We start from the raw sequence: 20223 nt of genomic DNA, 5'->3' as shown, positions 1-20223 counted from the left end.
GAGACTGCTGCTATTAGATGCAGCGATCACCTCCGCAGTATGGGGACAATCGATTACTAATGCCATCGCTCGTCCCTATACAGAATCATTGTTAGCCGGGTAACACGTCACGATCTGCCGGTGGCAAACAATTATTTTTAAGCATGTTAAAAGAATCCTTTGCTCTTTCATCAGGTAATCGGCAGCAGTATTACACTGCCAGATCATCACCTAATGAGCGTTACTGCGAACGCTTGTTAGCTATGATCTTAGTCATTATTTGAGAGTGTAATAGCACATTAAGAGTCATTGATTAGTCCTAGGCAAATGTGTTTCAAAGCACATTATCATATTGTTACAAAAATCTAATTTATCCAACAAAAATTATTTGGTGCCCGTGCAGTTAACCCTTTCCCAACCGTCGACAGTAAATTTACATCGGCTGGGCATTTAAGAATGACACCTGGCACTAATGACTTTTAAACCTTGAGATGCCATGGTCATTGGGGTGTACTCAAGCTTCCCCCATTCCTGTGTGTATGCAGCAGCCCCTGTCCTCCTGTGTGATAGTACCAGAGATGGGAAAATCTTCCTCAAAGTAAAATAATTAAGGGAGTCATAACAGGGAAGATCATAATCCCATGTGGATTCCTCCATAAGGTATGGGATCCCTACCTACTGTTAACCTAATGGTATTTTGCTTTTCAAATTATTAGGGTTAAAACCCGAACATGGTGATAGATTAAACATGGCCGTTGGATTATTGCAGCAACACTGTCCATAGCGCATGAGTGCTTGCCACAAATGCTTCTGTGACGAATACCACACCTAGTGCCCGATTGACGTCGCCTATGTCGAGCTCACGAGATGCAGTATGGTCAGGGGTTACCAAAAACGTGACGTTACGCCCTCCAGAGGACCAGGTAAGGTCAGTGTGGTACAGTTTACACAGACACCTCCTGTCCACACAGGCACAGAGAGGCAACAAGCTGAGAAATCCTTTTCACTGCCACAGTGAAAACAGCGCTGTCTCAGCCCGGGTATCTGCCACTAGCTTCTCATTTGATATAAGCCCGGTCCGCTAACAGGATTATATAGGGTGAGAAACCAACCCACGGTAGCTTATAACTAGGCTAAAACATGGACATGGGGATTCGTGATCGAGATACAAGATAGCACAAGATTAAATTATATATTTAATCGCCGTAAGGGCACACTAGATATAACACAATATACAAAGAGAATATATACAGTGGTCTTAGGTTACAGATACAGGTTATATGGGTACAACAGGGTTAAGCAGAGCAAAAGTCAGTTACCGGGTAAGATGAAAGTTCCTTTTGGTTGTGGTGTGTTCTTTGCTGTAGTCACATGAAGGGCAGTGATCTCAGCTAGTTCCTGGGTCCCTCTAAACACATTACACAATGTGACCCTTGTGCAGAGAAAGACACGCCCGCTTGCTGGCAAAAAAACACAAAACCCTTTAGCTCCAGTCCAGAAGGTCACAGGGAGATGGTTCTGGGACCAACAGATCCGCCTGGGTTCTGGCTACAACTAGAGTCCAAACATGGTACCGTTAGTTTTTTTCTGTGGGGAAATATGTATATCTCCCTTCCCTGGCATCCCACTATAAAAACAAGAACATGGGCACGTTCCTCGTGGCCACCGGGACACAAATATGTATCCGGTTTGCGCTTGCGATGGCCGGGCGATTCATAATTCCCTATGAAATGTAGTTGCCAACATGTCTGGGAGGTAGCATTGATCCTGGGCAAGAGCTAAGACCCCCTGCTGGGGGTTTTCCTGCAGATTTGGTTGCCTTCAAACTGACTGGTTGAGGTGTGACATTATCCACCTGGGGCCTCCTTGAAGCCTGGACCCATGGGGCTTTCTCCCTTGATAGCTGACAATCAGATGGCTGGGGGTGGGAACATATTTTGCATGTACACTGACTGTGTACAAGCCAAAAGGTGAATCCACTGTTAATCAGGGCTGCCAGTAAATAATAATCCATATTCCTGCCACCTCCCCCCTTTAGACGGCGTTAGGGGGAGCACATTCCTGTGTTTCCCTGTGCACCCATCCGCACCCTCTCTGGTGGCAAAGGGCAAAGGGGTACGGCTGGAGTGCCAGGCTCCCGCCTACCTACCTCCCATTCATTCTTGGCCAATGGAGTCAGCCAAGAATGACTGAGCCAGACACTGAGGCCACAATTACTGGCATCAGTTGGTACTATAAACGGCCGTGTGGAGTCGGCTGCCTGTAGTACCGGGAATCTGGAAAGGGCATCCTTCAGTGCCTGGAAGGCCGGCTCACAGTCGTCTGTCCAATCGACTTCAGAGGGCATATTCTTCCTGGTGCGTTCCGTCAGGGGCCTCACCAGGCTACTATAGTGGGGTGCAAACTCCCCATAGTACCCGGCGGTGCCTAGGCAGGACATCACCTGATGCTTGTCCCGGAGGGTGAGCGAGTATGCGCTGGCATCCACTCTCCCGGGCTCCGGTTCCAAAGCTTCCCTGCCTGCACGGGGCCCCTCGCTTATGCCCAGCTAGCACTTTCCTGGCGTAAGAGTCAAGCCTGCCCGGCAGATCTGCCTGAGCATCTGCGCCAGATGCTCTTGGGGATCCTCCCATGTAGGACCGAAGACGGCAATGACCCCCAGGTACGTGGCTGTGTACCTTTCAATTCCCTTAAGCAGCTTGACCATCCGTTTAGAAGTGGCAGGGGCATAATCCATGCCCAACGGCATCTCGGTGGACACTGTCCTTCCGGGTGTGTTGGGGAACAGTTCCCAGAAGGGGCAGAATTTTGGGAGGGCACCTGCCTCCCGCTCATGGTGCGCCTTTCCCGGGAAGCGCATGACACATACGATGACCGATGCCCCTGGGGTGGCTACGTCTCCCATCCAGGCCTCTGTCTTAGTAACCCCTGGGTATCTGGTCACCCGAATCTCATGCGCAGCCCACAGAAATTCCACCCTGAACGGCTAGGGTACCACAAATTGTCGGTCCCTAGGCCACGCCTCTGGTGAGCCCTGTTGGACCGTTTCCTGGCACAACTGTCCTTGGTCCCAGACTGCTCTCTTGACGTCAGAGTCCAAGGGAGGCCATGTCACCTGCTCCGTGAGAGCCTTCAAGCTGGCGCTAGCCCCTAGCATCACCTGAAACCCCTTGTGGGATGTGGTCAGAATAGATGAGACTGACACGTCCCCTGTGAGTGCTACTACCTGCCGGTCCCTAGGCCACTCCTCCGATGATCCCTGCTGGACCATGACCCGGCAAAGCCATCCTTGGTCCCAGACCACCCGCTCGAAGTCTGAGTCCGAGGGAGGCAGTGCCGCTTGCTCCCTGAGAGCGTTCAGGCCACTAACACCACCGGAAACCCCTGACCGGACGTGGCCAGAATAGACTTCGGGCCTCTGTCTGACTCGGCAGCAACTTGGTCGGAAGGAGGAAAGCCATCAGACCCCTGATGTGCCCCGAGAACCCCTGCACTCCCACTGCGCGTGACAGCCGCTGCCACCGCTGGTAGTACCTGCTTCCCCTCAGCTCCCGACCAAGTCGCCAGTCCAGAAGGACTAACCTGGCCCTCTGACATCCCAGTTGTGGAGGAACCCTGCACTGAGGCTTCACCTGGCAGCTCTACTTCTCCTGGGACAGCCCTGACCTTATTTTTATCATCCTCCCCCGCAGCTGTCTGCCCCCTGCTTGTCCCCTTAGTCACCACACTGGAGGACAACCGGTTCCAGCAGGCTTGCTGGCCACACCCTGGGGCTTCAGCACAGCTGGCAGGAATGACCTCCACTGAGGGGAGAGGTACACATTACATCACCCACCCCCATATCACCATCAACAGGCATGTTAGGAACATTCACAGTATCAACCGGGGTGGGAATGACATCACATTCTGGAGGATCGGACCTTGGGGTGTCGTCGACCAAGTACTTAGACACAAGGCACCCCGGTCCATCCCCAGCAAAACACTGGCAGGGATATTTGAGGATACCCCCACCTCCCTTACTCCTCGGCCGACGCCCCAGTCCAAATAGACCTTGCGGCGGGCCTTCACGGCTCTACTTCTCCGATCCCGAAGACAGTAAGGGATCTCCCGGGCAATAAATCATGGGGTGCCACCAGTTCAGGCCGTACCAGACTCATCTCAGCGCCGGTGTCTCTAAGTCCCATGGCCACGGCTTGGCCCACGGTGACCGGTTGAACATTGTCAAGGGACCTCCCACCACCCCCATCCACACACAACACAGTGGACGGTTTCCAGGTCGATGACTGGGTCGGATCCCTCGGGCGCTGTGGACACGTGGCCTTGAAGTGTCCTGGCTGTTTACACAGGTGGCAAAGTCGGTGTTCCCCACCGACGTGTAAAGGAAAGCCGGGGCCGGTGCCCACTTGGGCCTTGGGGCAAGGGCAGCAGGGGAAGAGTGTGTCTTACCCCCTCTCCCGTCTACAGGTTTCCGGGCCTCTGAAGTCCTGTTGTTGGTGTATTCATCGGCCAGGGCTGCTGCTGAGGAGGCCCCCTTTGGCTTCCGGTCATGGAGGTACTGCTGGAGATCCTCCGGGCAATTCCACAAGAACTGTTCTGTGACGACAAGCTCCTTCAGCTGCTGGACAGTGGTCCATTGGTTGACCGCTTCCAGTAAGGCCCCATGTGATCGGCCCAGCTCTGGGTAGAACTCCTCTGCAAATTCCTGAGCTTTTTCCGGTACGACTCAGGGGTTAAGTTAAACTGCGTGACCAGAGCCTGTTTGATGTCCTCATAGCTCAGAATGGTCTCGCTGGGCAGGTACCCGAAGATTTCCAGGGCTTTTTTCCCTGAGCAGTGGTGTGAGGAATCTGACCCACTGGTCCTCTGGCAGCTGGTACTGATGGCAGGCCGTCTCAAATGCCAACAAAAAGGTGTCCAGGTCCCCATCCTTGTCCAGTATGGGAAAGTCCTCTGCCCACAGTTTTAGAATCCGGACCTCTGGAGACTCACATTGGGCTGGGGAGGGCTGCTGGAATTGAAGCTTCAGCTGGAGCATTTGTAGCTGGTGCTCACGCTCGGCCTGCTCGCAAAGTTCTGCAGCCTGCTCATGACGTTCTGTAGCCTCTGCTCGCTCGCGACGCTCTGCAGCCTCTGTTTGCTCGCGATGCTCTGCAGCCACCAGGAGGTGTTCAGAGGCTGCTTGGTCTCCGGCCTGGAGACGGTCCATGGCAGCTTGTAGGAGAGCAGCTGAGCCGGCAACTGGATCCTTGGGGAGCTTTGGCTGTGCTCCCCCTCGCCTTCCACCTCCTCTCTGCCCCCTATCTGGACTGCGTCCTCCCCGCCATCATTCATAGCCTCGGCCATCTCCTTAGCCTTGCTTCGTGTGTAACTGGCCATCATTGCCATAGATGGTCACTGACACAGACTGCACCCTGATCCACACACACCTTATTGTATTTGCACTCAGACTGTCTAGTGTTGAGCTGATCTTAAGACTCCTGTGAAAAAACTACTGCTGGTTGTCTTTTAGTGTCTGGGAGTATGGGTCTCACACTCACACACACTAGTATCTCGATCCCACCTTGCTGCCACCAATATGTGACTAATACCACACCTCGTGCCCGCTTGACGTCACCTACATCGAGCTTACGAGACGCGGTATGGTCACGGGTTACCAAAAACTTGACGTTACGCCCTCCAGAGGACCAGTAAGGTCAGCTTGGTACAGTTTACACAGACACCTCCTGTCCATGCGGGCACAGAGCGGCAACAAGCTGAGAGAGCCTTTTCACTGCAGCAGTGAAAACAGCGCTGTCTCAGCCAGGGTATCTGCCACCAGCTTCTCATTTGATATAAACCCGGTCCGCTAACAGGATTATATAGCGTGAGAAACCAACCCGCGGTAGCTTCTAACTAGGCCAAAACATGGACGTGGGGATTCGCGATCGATATACAAGATAGCACAAGATTAAATTATATATTTAATCGCCGTAAGGGCACACTAGATATAACACAATATACACAGAGAATATATACAGTGTTCTGAGGTTACAGATACAGGTTATATAGGTACAACAGGGTTAAGCAGAGCAAAAGTCAGTTACCGGGTAAGATGATAGTTCCTTTCGGTTGTGGTGAGTTCTTTGCTGTAATCACATGAAGGGCAGTGATCTCAGCTAGTTCCTGGGTCCCCCTAAACACATTACACGATGTGACTCTTCTTCAGAGAAAGACACGCCCGCTTGCTGGCACAAGCCTTGCTGGTTTAACCTGTACCCGGCCCCTCCCCTCCCGGCCTTTGGGAGGGGTCCACCCCCCGGCTGGACTGGCTGCAAATGACGCACAAAATGCTTTAGGGTTCATAACTACAGTCCAGATGGTCACAGGGAGATGGTTCTGGGACCAACAGATCCACCTGGGTTCCGGCTACAACTAGAGTCCAAACATGGTAGAGTTAGTTGGTTTCTGTGGGGAGATATTTATATAATTGTAGCAATGGTCTATTGAGACCTGAAATCCCTGTAGGGGTCACTAACAAATGTTAAAATTTTTGTCTTTATTGTTTAATGGACAAAACACACTATAAGGAAAAAACAATACACTTTAAAATTATCAGTGTGACAGCGTATACACGGGGTTGTGTGGTTGCACTTGCAAGGTGTGACAGCATATACAGTATGTAGGATGGGATCCCTTGATAGGGTATATCTCCTCCCCCCTAAAGGTATGGAATAGTATTGCTACTGGCAATTACTGATTCAAATCACTGACAGTGGGTCAACTACAGGGGCACTGGTGAGTATGTCTCTCCTGCCAATGTTCACTGCTATCTGGTCCCTAGATCAGGGTTACCGAGCAGCTAGCAATACTATGGAATAGTATTGCTACTGGCAATTACTGATTCAAATCACTGACAGTGGCGAAACATGTCGGGAGGGGTGGTATAGAGCGGCACATTTTTTAGCCAGTGTACAGCGCAAGGGAATTGTTAGTAGCATGCGGCGGCAATCAGCCGAGCAGACAAGGAGAGTGTGACAGCATAGGAATTCGACCACAGTGAATATTGAAGCCTCTATGACACAGTAATAGAGGAAGGAGCGCAGTTTGAAATTAGTGCCATAAAGGAGTCAAACAGTGGCCATGGAGCCTGGTGACATTGTGTTTACCCTGCGGCTGAGAGAAACAGCCACCCAATATAGGGGACTAGCAATCATGCTAGCTGCTCGGTAACCCTGATCTAGGGACCAGATAGCAGTGAACATTGGCAGGAGAGACATACTCACCAGTGTATTGTTTTTTCCTTATAGTGTGTTTTGTCCATTAAACAATAAAGACAAAAATTTTAACATTTGTTAGTGACCCCTACAGGGATTTCAGGTCTCAATAGACCATTGCTACAATTATACAAATATCCCGAGGGTCACTAAAAGGGACTTTGATTGGAGATATTTATATCTCCCTTCCCCGGCATCCCACTATTATACCAAGAACATGGGCATGTTCACAGTGGCCACCGGGACACAAATATGTATCCGGTTTGCGCCTGTGGTGGCCGGGCGATTCATAATTCCTTCTGAAATGTAGGTGCCAACATGTCTGGGAGGTAGCATTGATCCTGGGCAAGAGCTGAGACCCCCTGCTGGGGTTTTTCCTGCAGATTTGGTTGCCTGCAGATTTGGCTGTTGAGGTGTGACCACCTGTTATCCACCTGGGGCCTCCTTGAAGCCTGGACCCCTGGGGATTTCTCCCTTGCTAGCTGACAATCAGATGACTGGGGGGGTGGGAACATATTTTGCATGTACACTGACTGTGTACAAGTCAAAAGGGGAATCCACAGATAATCAGGGCTGCCAGTAAATAATAATCCATATTCCTGACAGCTTCAAACACGAATTATTTTTAAAATGTGGCATTCCCTTATAATTTAATAATTTCATACTGTACTTTTTAGTGAAATGCACTTCTGCATTACAGAGGCCATTGATGATTTTAGGCCATCTATAAAGTGTAAAAAAAAGACAATGCAACAGCACTCTGCAAACACAAATAAAGTACAATAATGCCATAATTATAGAAAACATTCTGGTGCTAAGTGTAACTGCCATTTCACTACCAAAAATGAAATTCCTTACATATGTGATGCTGAAGGGAAGGTATTCATGAAGCTTTACTTTTCAGTTAATTTTACCTTTCTGATATTCAGCCCTTAGCAACCCTATTTCTTTGAGCCTCTATTTCAGCATCTTCCTAAAATGGCCTCTGCTGCACTTCCTGTCGTGCTGTTTGCCATGTCCTTGAGGCCATCCTGTATTTCCCTCACTTCACATAACCCCCTGCTCTTGTTACATGAACTATAACCAAAAAGCAAACCAATAACCCCAAAAGGAATGAGGAAACCACTCATATAAAATATATGTAGTTTTATTAATACATGAAATAAACATACAATGACATAAGGCACACGGTCATGGGAGGATGGGTCGGCCCGTGTATTGGTGCACCACTTCCCACCCTCACATGCACGGTACTGACAAGGGAACAAACCAGAAAATCTGAAGTGCTAAACCACACTCTGGTGGATCTGATGTAAAATGACCCAAAGTAACATATAGCTAAATGCATATCCTGAGTGTGCATCATATTAGCTGCCACCCATGCCATATCAACCAGCCCATAAAAATAATAGTGGCCAGCCTGCAATGGTTAAAAGGAAGGCTAGGTCACAAATATAAGGTGTAAACAGAGCGAGGACACAGCAGCGGTAACATATCAAGAAAATAACCATTACATAAGGACACTATCAAAGAAAATAGGAATGCATTAATTACCCATAGCGTGTGGAAGCACCGGATGCCTGGACAGAGCTGTACCTCAACGCGTGTTTTGCTAGGAAAAGGCTTTGCCAGGAGATAAGGAATGTACACAGGTGTCCATCCTTTATAGTCAGGTCCACGCCAGGTATTGTTAGTGCGCATGCGCATGGTGAATGAGGATCTGACATCATAGGAGCGTGCCACCGCACGACCCAGCCAGGGGGGAGAGGGCCCCGCACAAGCAGTGCACGGCACAGTACCCCCCACCGCAATCACACGACCACAGATCGCGCATCGCCCAGCTCACATGGAGACCAGAAAAAAGCAACGCCCCCACAATATCGCACCACAGCGCACCAATGCTATGTTCAAATACCTGGGGGAGACAATATGAACAAAGCAACTATGGGGCAACTATCGCAATGTTATCTCGGCACCCCACAGATATTAGGCACAATGCTGTATACCATGCAACTAGTGCAGATAGTTTTTGCATTTTTATGTAAACAATGTGACTCTATATATATGTATATTATCATATATCATCCATTGCATCAATATGCCTACTTATATCAGATCCAATACAATGCATATTAAAAAGATCTACAAAATATACATAATATCCAATAAAAAACAAAAAATCTGATAGTCGCCAGCTTGTACATCAAATGTAAGTAAGCATCAGAATACATATAATAGGTGCTATCCTGTGAAACATAATACAAATAATAAAGTGCTGAGTGTGTATGGAAAACCGTTACAAATAACAGTGGGAATTTATCTTCATATAGAAAATTTGATAAAATATATAAACAAACCCTAAAAAACAACAATTTATGCATAATTAAAAATATATTACACATAATTCATAAGGTAAAGTGCAAAGTGCTATAGTAAATCAATACATAATGTGCATCCAGTACAATGAGTGAATATATAAGTCAATACAAAAAAAATGAAAATACACATAATTCATGTAATAAAGTGCAGCGTGCAAATAGTACAAAAATAGGATACATAACACTTAATGCGTATAGCATCAAAGTATCCATATATAATGCCAACCAATATATACCGTACCTATATAAAGTGCTAAGATGCATGGCCATTTATAAGTGCATTCATAAGGAGTGCACCCATAAGGTCACCACAATTTCACAACACAGTATACAGTCGTGGCCAAAAGTTTTGAGAATGACACAAAAATTAGTTTTCACAAAGTTTGCTGCTAAACTGCTTTTAGATCTTTGTTTCAGTTGTTTCTGTGATGTAGTGAAATATAATTACACGCACTTCATACGTTTCAAAGGCTTTTATCGACAATTACATGACATATATGCAAAGAGTCAGTATTTGCAGTGTTGGCCCTTCTTTTTCAGGTCCTCTGCAATTCGACTGGGCATGCTCTCAATCAACTTCTGGGCCAATTCCTGACTGATAGCAACCCATTCTTTCATAATCACTTCTTGGAGTTTGTCAGAATTAGTGGGTTTTTGTTTGTCCACCTGCCTCTTGAGGATTGACCACAAGTTCTCAATGGGATTAAGATCCAAAATGGACCCAAAATGTCAACGTTTTGGTCCCCGAGCCACTTAGTTATCACTTTTGCCTTATGGCACGGTGCTCCATCGTGCTGGAAAATGCATTGTTCTTCACCAAACTGTTGTTGGATTGTTGGAAGAAGTTGCTGTTGGAGGGTGTTTTGGTGCCATTGTTTATTCATGGCTGTGTTTTTGGGCAAAATTGTGAGTGAGCCCACTCCCTTGGATGAGAAGCAACCCCACACATGAATGGTCTCAGGATGCTTTACTGTTGCTTGAATAAATGGGTCTGGGATTTCAAATTTCTGTAAAGCTAAACGTATAAAGTCCCAATTGCTTTTTCGGCATCGGTGCTGACAAGGACTAATGGACGGGCTTTCTTTTTTGCATATGAAATGGCGTTTATAATTCTCGCTGAATTATCCTTCCCCTCTCTGCCAGTAATAAAGCCGGTTTGGTCTTTGTGTATTAGAGACGGGAGGAGCGGAGAAATGCGGTTAGCAAGGATTTTAGCCATTAGTTTAAGGTCAAGGTTTAGCAATGATATAGGACGGTAATTTCCACATTGTGCAGGATCTTTATCTGATTTATGAATAATCATGATGTGTGCTTTTGTCATGTCTTGGGACAAGGCTATGCCTTTGAGGGACTGGTTAAAGAGTGAAAGCAGGTGAGGCGCGAGGAGATCTTTAAAGGTGCGATAATATATGGCCGTCAGACCATCTGGTCCAGGGGCTTTATTTTTTGGTAGCTGTTTTATGGAGTCTAACACTTCTTTGAGCGTAAAGGGGGATTCTAGGGGGGCTCTTTGGGAGTTATTTAGTTTGGGGAGGGATAAGGAATGGAGAAATTTTTGGATTGCCTCATGGTGAGAAGGAGATCCTGTATTAGAGGAGTCGGAGGGGATGTTGTATAAAGCATGGTAGAATTTTTGAAATTGGGATGCTATCTCCTCAGTTTTAGTGACAAGGTCCCCATTTTTAGTAGAAACTTTATCTATATGGTTATGGGATCTCCTCTGTTTAATCCTATTCATCATAAACCTAGAGGCCTTGTCTCCATGGGCGAAGAATTTAAATTGGGAGTTTAGGAAAAATTTGGCTGAAGTATTATTCAAGAGATTTTTTAAATTGGAACGTAATTTTGTAAGTTCATTTAGATGTGTGTCAGAAAGGGTATGTTTGTGTTGGGTCTCTAATTTTCCAATCTGTTTAAGTAGGGTATCTATTTGAATTGATCGTAACTTTTTAGCGTAAGAGCCTAGACTAATGAGATGTCCTCTTATGAAGGCTTTGTGGGTGTCCCACAGTAATGTGGGAGAGGTGTCGGGAAGGGCGTTTAAGGATGCTTTACTGTTGGCATGACACAGGACTGATGGTAGCGCTCACCTTTTCTTCTCCGGACAAGCCTTTTTCCAGATGCTCCAAACAATCGGAAAGAGGCTTCATCGGAGAATATGACTTTGCCCCAGTCCTCAGCAGTCCATTCACCAAACTTTCTGCAGAAGATCAATCTGTCCCTGATGTTTTTTTTTCGAGAGAAGTGGCTTCTTAGCTGCCCTTCTTGACACAAGGCCATCTTCCAAAAGTCTTCGCCTCACTGTGCGTGCAGATGCGCTCACACCTGCCTGCTGCCATTCCTGAGCAAGCTCTGCACTGGTGGCACTCCGATTCCGCAGCTGAATGCTCTTTAGGAGACGATCCTGGTGCTTGCTGGACTTTCTTGGACGCCCTGAAGCCTTTGTAACAAGAATTGAACCTCTTTCCTTGAAGTTCTTGATGATCCTATAAATTGTTGATTGAGGTGAAATCTTAGTAGCCACAATATCCTTGCCTGTGAAGCCATTATTATGCAACGCAATGATGGCTGCACGCGTTTCTTTGCAGGTCACCATGGTTAACAATGGAAGAACAAAGATTTCAAGCATCACCATCCTTTTAACATGTCAAGTCTGCCATTTTAACCCAATCAGCCTGACATAATGATCTCCAGCCTTGTGCTCGTCAACATTCTCACCTGAGTTAACAAGACGATTACTGAAATGATCTCAGCAGGTCCTTTAATGACAGCAATGAAATGCAGTGGAAAGTTTTTTTTGGGATTAAGTTAATTTTCATGGCAAAGAAGGACTATGCAATTCATTCTGATCACTCTTCATAACATTCTGGAGTATATGCAAATTACTATTATAAAAACTTAAGCAGCAACTTTTCCAATTTCCAATATTTATGTAATTCTCAAAACTTTTGGCCACGACTGTACACTACAACAAAATCCAATATACTATACATATACAGGTGCTTAGATGATATACATTGCCAATAAAATATATTATCAAGTTTCTGTTGCTCCACTGGTATTGTTTCTTCACAGGGTCCAGATCTCCTGTCTCCAATTGGACCTCACATAATCATAGCACAATTATGTATACTATAAGGAAACAAACAAACATATGGTAAATATATTACATAAGACGACACAGAGTTACAAAAACACGATTTACAAAAAAGACTTGAAGCTAACTGTCTCAATTAAACCTCTTGGGATCTCACTTTTGAGTAATACTATCCATTTTGTTTCACGCTGCAGGAGTTGTTTTTTGATATCACCTCCTCTACAACCCATTTGAACACAGTCTATACCTCTAACTTTTAAATATTGAGGATCACAGTTGTGTTTTTCCCTAAAATGTAAAGCCATGGGTTGTAGTTTTGTCAGCTCCTCAGTCTCCAAGGTGGCTGCTTGGCGAATCCTACTAGCATGCTCAAAGGTTCTCACACGTAGCTCCCTAGTAGTCATCCCGACATAAAGGAGGTTGCAGGGGCACGTGATCAAGTATATCACTGATGTAGTTTTACACGTGATGTGGTGCACAATTTGATAGTCCCGCAACCCCTCAGAATCAGTAAATGTAGGGGTCCTAACCATGTCTCTGCACGCCTGGCAGTTGTTACATGGAAAGGAGCCCCATCTAGGACCCTTTCTCCCAAAGATGTAGGATGGAGATCGAGACACATAATGGCTATTCGTAAGCATATCTCCCAAATTTTTAGAGCGACGCCATGTAACTTGTGCATAATCCAAAAGTGCTGCCCATAGATCGTTATCTGATAACAATATGGGCCAATAGTTGGTAAGTATTTTACGTATTTTCCGCCATTGTGTATTAAAAGGCGTAATGAACCGACAGTTCATATTGTCAGTCCTTTTCTTGTTACTTACCAAGAGAGAATCCCTGTTTGTGGATTTGGCTCGTGCGTAGCTCCTCGTGATACCCCGTTGATTGTATGCCCTGTTTTGGAATCTCCTGGAAAGATCTCTCGATTGGACCTCAAATCGCAGGTGGGGTTATTGGTTTGGTTTTTTGGTTATAGTAATTTACGCTAGACCCCAGTGCATTGTATGTACTTTATTGGAGTTCTCTTATTGGTTGGTCTAACTACTTGTTACATGAACTAGCATAACCAATCAGAATCCAGATAACCTCCCCCACTGCCCCAGAGCAGTGTGTATCCTCTCACATACAGCTAACCAGAAACAAGCCCTGCAATTACATGAAATCAGTAAGCATTTATTTTAGCCTCTTAATAGTAACATTAAAAGTTTTTTAGGAACCATTTTGGGGTATATATAGTGTATTAAATTACTATTATTATTTTATTTTTAGGGGGCAAGATAAAAAAAATGCAATTTTTACATTATTTTCTCGAATTTTTTTACTGCGTTCACTGGGTGGTAAAAATAACTTAATTTTATTATGCTAATGATAATGTCACATTTCTATATATTTTTCCTACTATCTTTCTCTCCTCCTGTCAGCTCTGCAGATGCTCCCTGATACATGTTTCTAGTTGCTACCATTCAGGAGAAAGCAGCATCTATATCAGCCCTCTCTATCATCTATATCATCTATATCATCTATATCAGCTATATCAGCTATATCAGCCCTCCCACTCCACTTTCTGCCCGAGCCCAGGCACTCAGGGCTGAGCTCCTCTTCCCGGGGCTCTCCCCGTCTTGTTTATATCAGAGAGGACACAGCTGCACATGACAACGCTTTGAGAAGAGGCCTGCTCAATGTGAAAGTGACACGCATTTCTGGGTGTTATTATGAGGTGAAACTGAAAAAGATTAAATTATAAAGCACAAAAGCATTTATACAGCAGAATGTACTATACCATTAGGTTATAAAAAAAAAATAAACAGCAGTTACACTTTAATGTTCATGTTGCAATTAATAATGTTAATTACTGTAATATTTGAATCAACTCAGCATACAAATATTAATTGTATTATACTTGCATTTTTTAAAATATATGCCTTTTAAATGCACAGTAAAAGTTTCTTTTGTAAACCATATAATGTTACTCTATAGGTTTACCAGGTTGTGCTTGATGACAAGTTTAGCAATGCTACATCTATATATTTTATTTTTCTGTATGTCATTAAAATGTTCAAACTAGGAATAAAAGTTTGAAATCTGACTGCTGATACAAATTAACAATAAATTGCATTGCTCTATAGGCTAAATGTATCATAGCATCTCCCAAAAGGCAAGCCTTTTATGTGAAATGAACAAGAAGGAATTGCTTCCTGCCAGTCAGGCTAAGTTAAAGGGGCTGTACATAACACACAATAGGTTAAAAGATCAGATTTATTGTGAGAACTCTGAAGAGATATTTGGATGATACCACAGACAGCTCTTGAGATGTCAAAGATGATAATACAGTAACAACATTTGGGAAGTATCTGTAGCCTTGCTCTTAGCCTTTTGGCAGGAATTTATTAAGACAGAATAAGACTGTGACTTTTCAATTCCGAGTGCAATTTGTTTCCCTAATGCATCTGCACAAGTAATGTGTGATGGAATTTTTCCCATCCCTGGTCTACTAGTTGTTGGTGATGATATGCTATAATAGGTTCTCACAAGCTATATCTCTGCAATATAAAACACAACACGTGTACATCTGTGGCCCAGTGTCAATTCCTTAAATGTACATCAGAAATGCATTAAATCTTCTGATTGCTATTCTGTTTGTAAGGCTTGTTGCTTCAAAATTTCCCCTGTAATGTACTGTGCTGATTACCTTGATTTACAGATATATCCATGGCAGAGCATGCTTACATTGTTCACACATGCATTACTACAGATGTGACCTGAGCCTTTTTTATTAGCGAAAATGACACAAATGTTCCTCTCCAGATGTATTGCCACTTGTGTCTTTTGTGTCTTTAAAATAGCAGAGATTTGCAAAGTTTCTGTGCATATTTCTTTCTCATTGCTGTATGTTTTTGCTTTTTTCCTATGTATCTTAAAGAAAAAATACACTTTCTAAACTAAGGCTAGAGATGAGCAAAGTTTCGAAAAATTTGATTCTGCTGATTTGCTGAACTTTTACAAGAAATTTGATTGGTTAACATCTAATTCGTCACAAATCGAGTTAAATCAGGTTTACCCATAAGTCACTGTGGCTGAGGGAATGTATGGAGTGAGCTTCTGCAGTAAGCCTGCTCCATATGCAGTGGGTGGCGGCTGTATCATACAGAAGACCCTCGGCCACAATGACCGGGAATGGCGATCCCACAGAACTCCGTCATTTAACCCCTCAGATGCCGCAATCAACACCAATCACAGTATCTGTGAGGTAAGGCAGAGGGATGTGACTCTTTCTGCCTTCCAACTGGAGCCCCCACAGTGAAATTGAAGGGCTCCAATCGATACTGCCATGGTAATCTCCTTGCTGTGCATCAAAATGCTATTCACCCTAATAGATCTCTATTAAGATGAATATGACAAGGGATCAAAAGATCCCAGGTTCTAGCCCCCTAAGGGGGTTAAAAAAAAGTTGTCACTGTACAAAAATGAAATAAAAGATTAAATCACCCCCTTTCCCTAATATATATATATAATATATATATATTTAAACATATTCGGTATTGTCTCTTCCGAACTATTAAAAAAATACTAAAAATTTCCAGTGCGCTAATTACTGTAGTGGAAAAAAAGTTCAAAGCACACAATGGTACCAATAAAATCTAAATTTCATTCCGTAAAAAAAAAAAAAAAATCATATAGCTCTGAAGACCATAATATTAAAAAACTTATGACTGAAAATAGTGATGCCAAGAAAATTTTGATTTCTGTAAAGATATTTTTTTTTAACTAGTAAAAAAAACAAAACATATTTTCGCTCTAGAAGACGCACCTGCCCATACGACGCACCTAGGTTTTTGAGGAGGAAAATAAGAAAAAAAAAATCTTGAACCAAAAGGTGTGCTTTCAGTGGGTTTTGAACTAATAGTGGTCTGTGGATGAAACTATTATGGGAGATCTGTGGATGACACTGTTATGGAAGGAATCTGTGGATGACGCACTGTTATTGGGGATCTGTAGATGGCACTGTTGTGGGGGATCTGTGGATTACATTGTTATGAGGGGATCTGTGGATGACACTATTATGGGGGAGATCTGTGGATGACACTGTTATGGAAGGAATCTGTGGATGACGCACTGTTATTGGGGATCTGTAGATGGCACTGTTGTGGGGGATCTGTGGATTACATTGTTATGAGGGGATCTGTGGATGACACTATTATGGGGGAGATATGTGGATGACACTGTTATGGGAGAGGATCTGTGGATGACATTGTTATGGGGTATCTGTGGATGACACTGTTATGGGGGAATCTGTGAATGACACTGCTATAGGGGGATCTGTGAATGACACTGTTATGGTAGGGGAACTGTGGATGACACTGTTATGGGGGATCTGTGAATGACACTGCTAAAAAGGGTTCTGTGGATGACACATACAGTCAGGTCCATAAATATTGGAACATCAACACAATTGTAACATTTTTGGCTCTATGCATCACCACAATGGATTTGAAATGAAACAAACAAGATGTGCTTTAACTGCAGACTGTCAGGTATTTACATCCAAATCAGGTGAACGGTGTAGGAATTAGAACAGTTTGCATATGTGCCTCCCACTTGTTAAGGAACCAAAAGTAATGGGACAATTGGCTTTGCAGCTGTTCTATGGCCAGGTGTGTGTTATTCCCTCATTATTTCAATTACAATGAGCAGATACAAGGTCCAGAGTTCATTTCAAGTGTGTTATTTGGATTTGGAATCTGTTGCTGTCAACTCTCAAGATGAGATCCAAAGAGCGGTCACTATCTGTGAAGCAAGCCATCATTAGGCTAAAAAAAAAAAAACATCAGAGAGTTAGCAAAAACTTTAGGCGTGGCCAAAACAACTGTTTGGATCATTATTAAAAAGAAGGAGCTCAGCAACACCAAAAGATCTGGAAGACCACGGAAAACAACTGTGGTGGATGACCAAATAATTATTTCCCTGGTGAAGAAAACACCCTTCGCAACAGTTGGCCAGATCAAGAACACTCTCCAGGAGGTAGGTGTATGTGTGTCAAAGTCAACAATCAAGATGTAAACCATTGGTGAGCCTCAAAAACAGGAAGGACAGATTAGAGTTTGCCAAACGACATCTAAAAAAGCCTTCACAGTTCTGGAACAACATCCTATGGACAGATGAGACCAAGATCAACTTGTACCAGAGTGATGGGAAGAGAAGAGTATGGAGCAGGAAATGAACTGCTCATGATCAGTGAAGCATGGTGGTGGTAGTGTAATGGGCATGTATGGCTGCCAATGGAACTGGCTTTCTTGTATTTATTGATGTGACTGCTGACAAAAGCAGCAGGATGATCTGCTCATATTCAGCCAAATGCTTCAGAACTCATTGGACGGGGCTTCACAGTGCAGATGGACAATGACCCAAAGAATACTGCAAAAGCAACCAAAGAGATTTTTAAGGGAAAGAAGTAGAATGTTATGCAATGGCCAAGTCAATCACCGGACCTGAATCCGATTGAGCATGCATTTCACCTGCTGAAGACAAAACTGAAGGGAAAATGCCCCAAGAACAAGCAGGAACTGAAAACAGTTGAAGTAGAGGCCTGGCAGAGCATCACCAGGGATGAAACCCAGCGTCTGCTGATGTCTATGCGTTCCAGACTTCAGGCTGTAATTGACTGCAGAGGATTTGCAACCAAGTATTAAAAAGTTAAAGTTTGATTTATGATTATTATTCTGTCCCATTACTTTTGGTTCCTTAACAAGTTGGAGGCACATATGCAAACTGTTGTAATTCCTACACCGTTCACCTGATTTGGATGTATATACTCTCAAATTAAAGCTGACAGTCTGCAGTTAAAGCACATCTTGTTTGTTTCATTTCAAATCCATTGTGGTGGTGTATAGAGACAACATTTTTAGAATTGTGTTGATGTCCCAATATTTATGGACCTGACTGTATATAGCAACTTATGCTATACATGTGTCATCCACATATCCCCCCATAACACTGTCCTTGTGTAAATAGTGACCCCCCCAATATAGGGGGTGTAGGCCAGTAACTTCTGTTGGAATCGCGGTGGGTCCTGGTGCAGTCACTGTTCTCTATTACACTAGGCCTCGCTTACAGCAGTATTTATTAAGTAAAGTCATGGGTAAAGCTTTGTTAAGGTATAGCAATCCTCTTCATCAGTTGCGCACGTAGTACTCACTATGCAACTCCCGTAGCAGGCAGGGTGGCCGGCAGCGTAACGTCACTCACTCCATCACGCACCTGCTCCGCCTGCTTCATTTAAAGTGGGAGGAGCATATACGTGAGTAAGCCGGCCAGCCTGCCTGCTACGGGAGTTTCGTAGTGAGTACTGCGTGTGCTACTGCTGCAGAGGATTGCTATACCTTAGCAAAGCTTTACCCATGACTTTACTTAATAAATACTGCTATGAGCGGGGCCCAGTGTAATAGAGAACAGTGACTGCACCGGGCCCCGCTGCGATTCCAACACAAGTTGCCGGCCTCCAGCCCCTCCAGAACTGGTCCTGATCTGTTCCGCAAAAAACGGAACAGATCAGGAAAGAAAAAACGGACTTGTGAATGGACCCTAAATGTGAGAGCAGAATATCAGCTAAATTGTCTATACATCCGTTTATTGATAAACAAGTGACATGATCATATTTACCATGATCGAATGACAGAGTGATCGTCATGTAAGAGATCTGTCACCGATGGAGGAGTGAATTTGAATGCGATCGCCTTTCCTATTGACACATGGATATGAATATCATGTAAACAAAGTTGGGTACTGTTTACCTGACGTCATCTGCTACGGGACGGAACAAAGGAGCGCACAGGATGTAACACATGTACAGGATGTACGTCAATGGACACATGCACTAACCGAAGTGAACGGTCAGTGATTGGCTGGGAGAGATAGGAGGGAGGGACGTTGAAAAACATAAAGGGAGGTCTTTACGAGCGCGCACGCCTACTCATACCCCACATCCCCTGACGAAGCCACAACATGTGGCGAAACATGTCGGGAGGGGTGGTATAGTGCGATTCATTTTAGACAGTTACAGAGCTAGTGAGAAAAGCTTAGTGGATGTTATGAGTAGCATAGGGAGTCAGAGTAGAACACAGTGAGGGATCAAATACAGAGTGGCGTTATACTGACGTTTAGTGCCCTAACAACAGCATAGTGAGACAGAGCCGTACACAATAAGGTATTGGATACAGAGTGGCGTTATACTGACCTCTATAAAACAAATAGAGGTAACAGTATAGCCACATTAGCAAAGTGTGTCTATCTGCATATTGCTACAATAGTGTCAACCCTAAGGGGTGGCAACACTGTCAATAAAATTGTTACCCTTAGTATAGTGGCTAGACAGTGGAAGCTCTCTGCATTTTTGACACAATTACTACGGAATTGTGACTCTGTGACTAGGGTACGCCATATTGCACCAATGAAATTACAACACTTGTGTTTATACTAATCAAAGGACAAGTTGGATGGAATACACCAACCTGTGACC

Source organism: Bufo bufo, chromosome 5 (assembly GCF_905171765.1).
Source record: "Bufo bufo chromosome 5, aBufBuf1.1, whole genome shotgun sequence".
NCBI classification, from domain to species: domain Eukaryota; kingdom Metazoa; phylum Chordata; class Amphibia; order Anura; family Bufonidae; genus Bufo; species Bufo bufo.
This window is presented reverse-complemented; position numbering follows the sequence as displayed.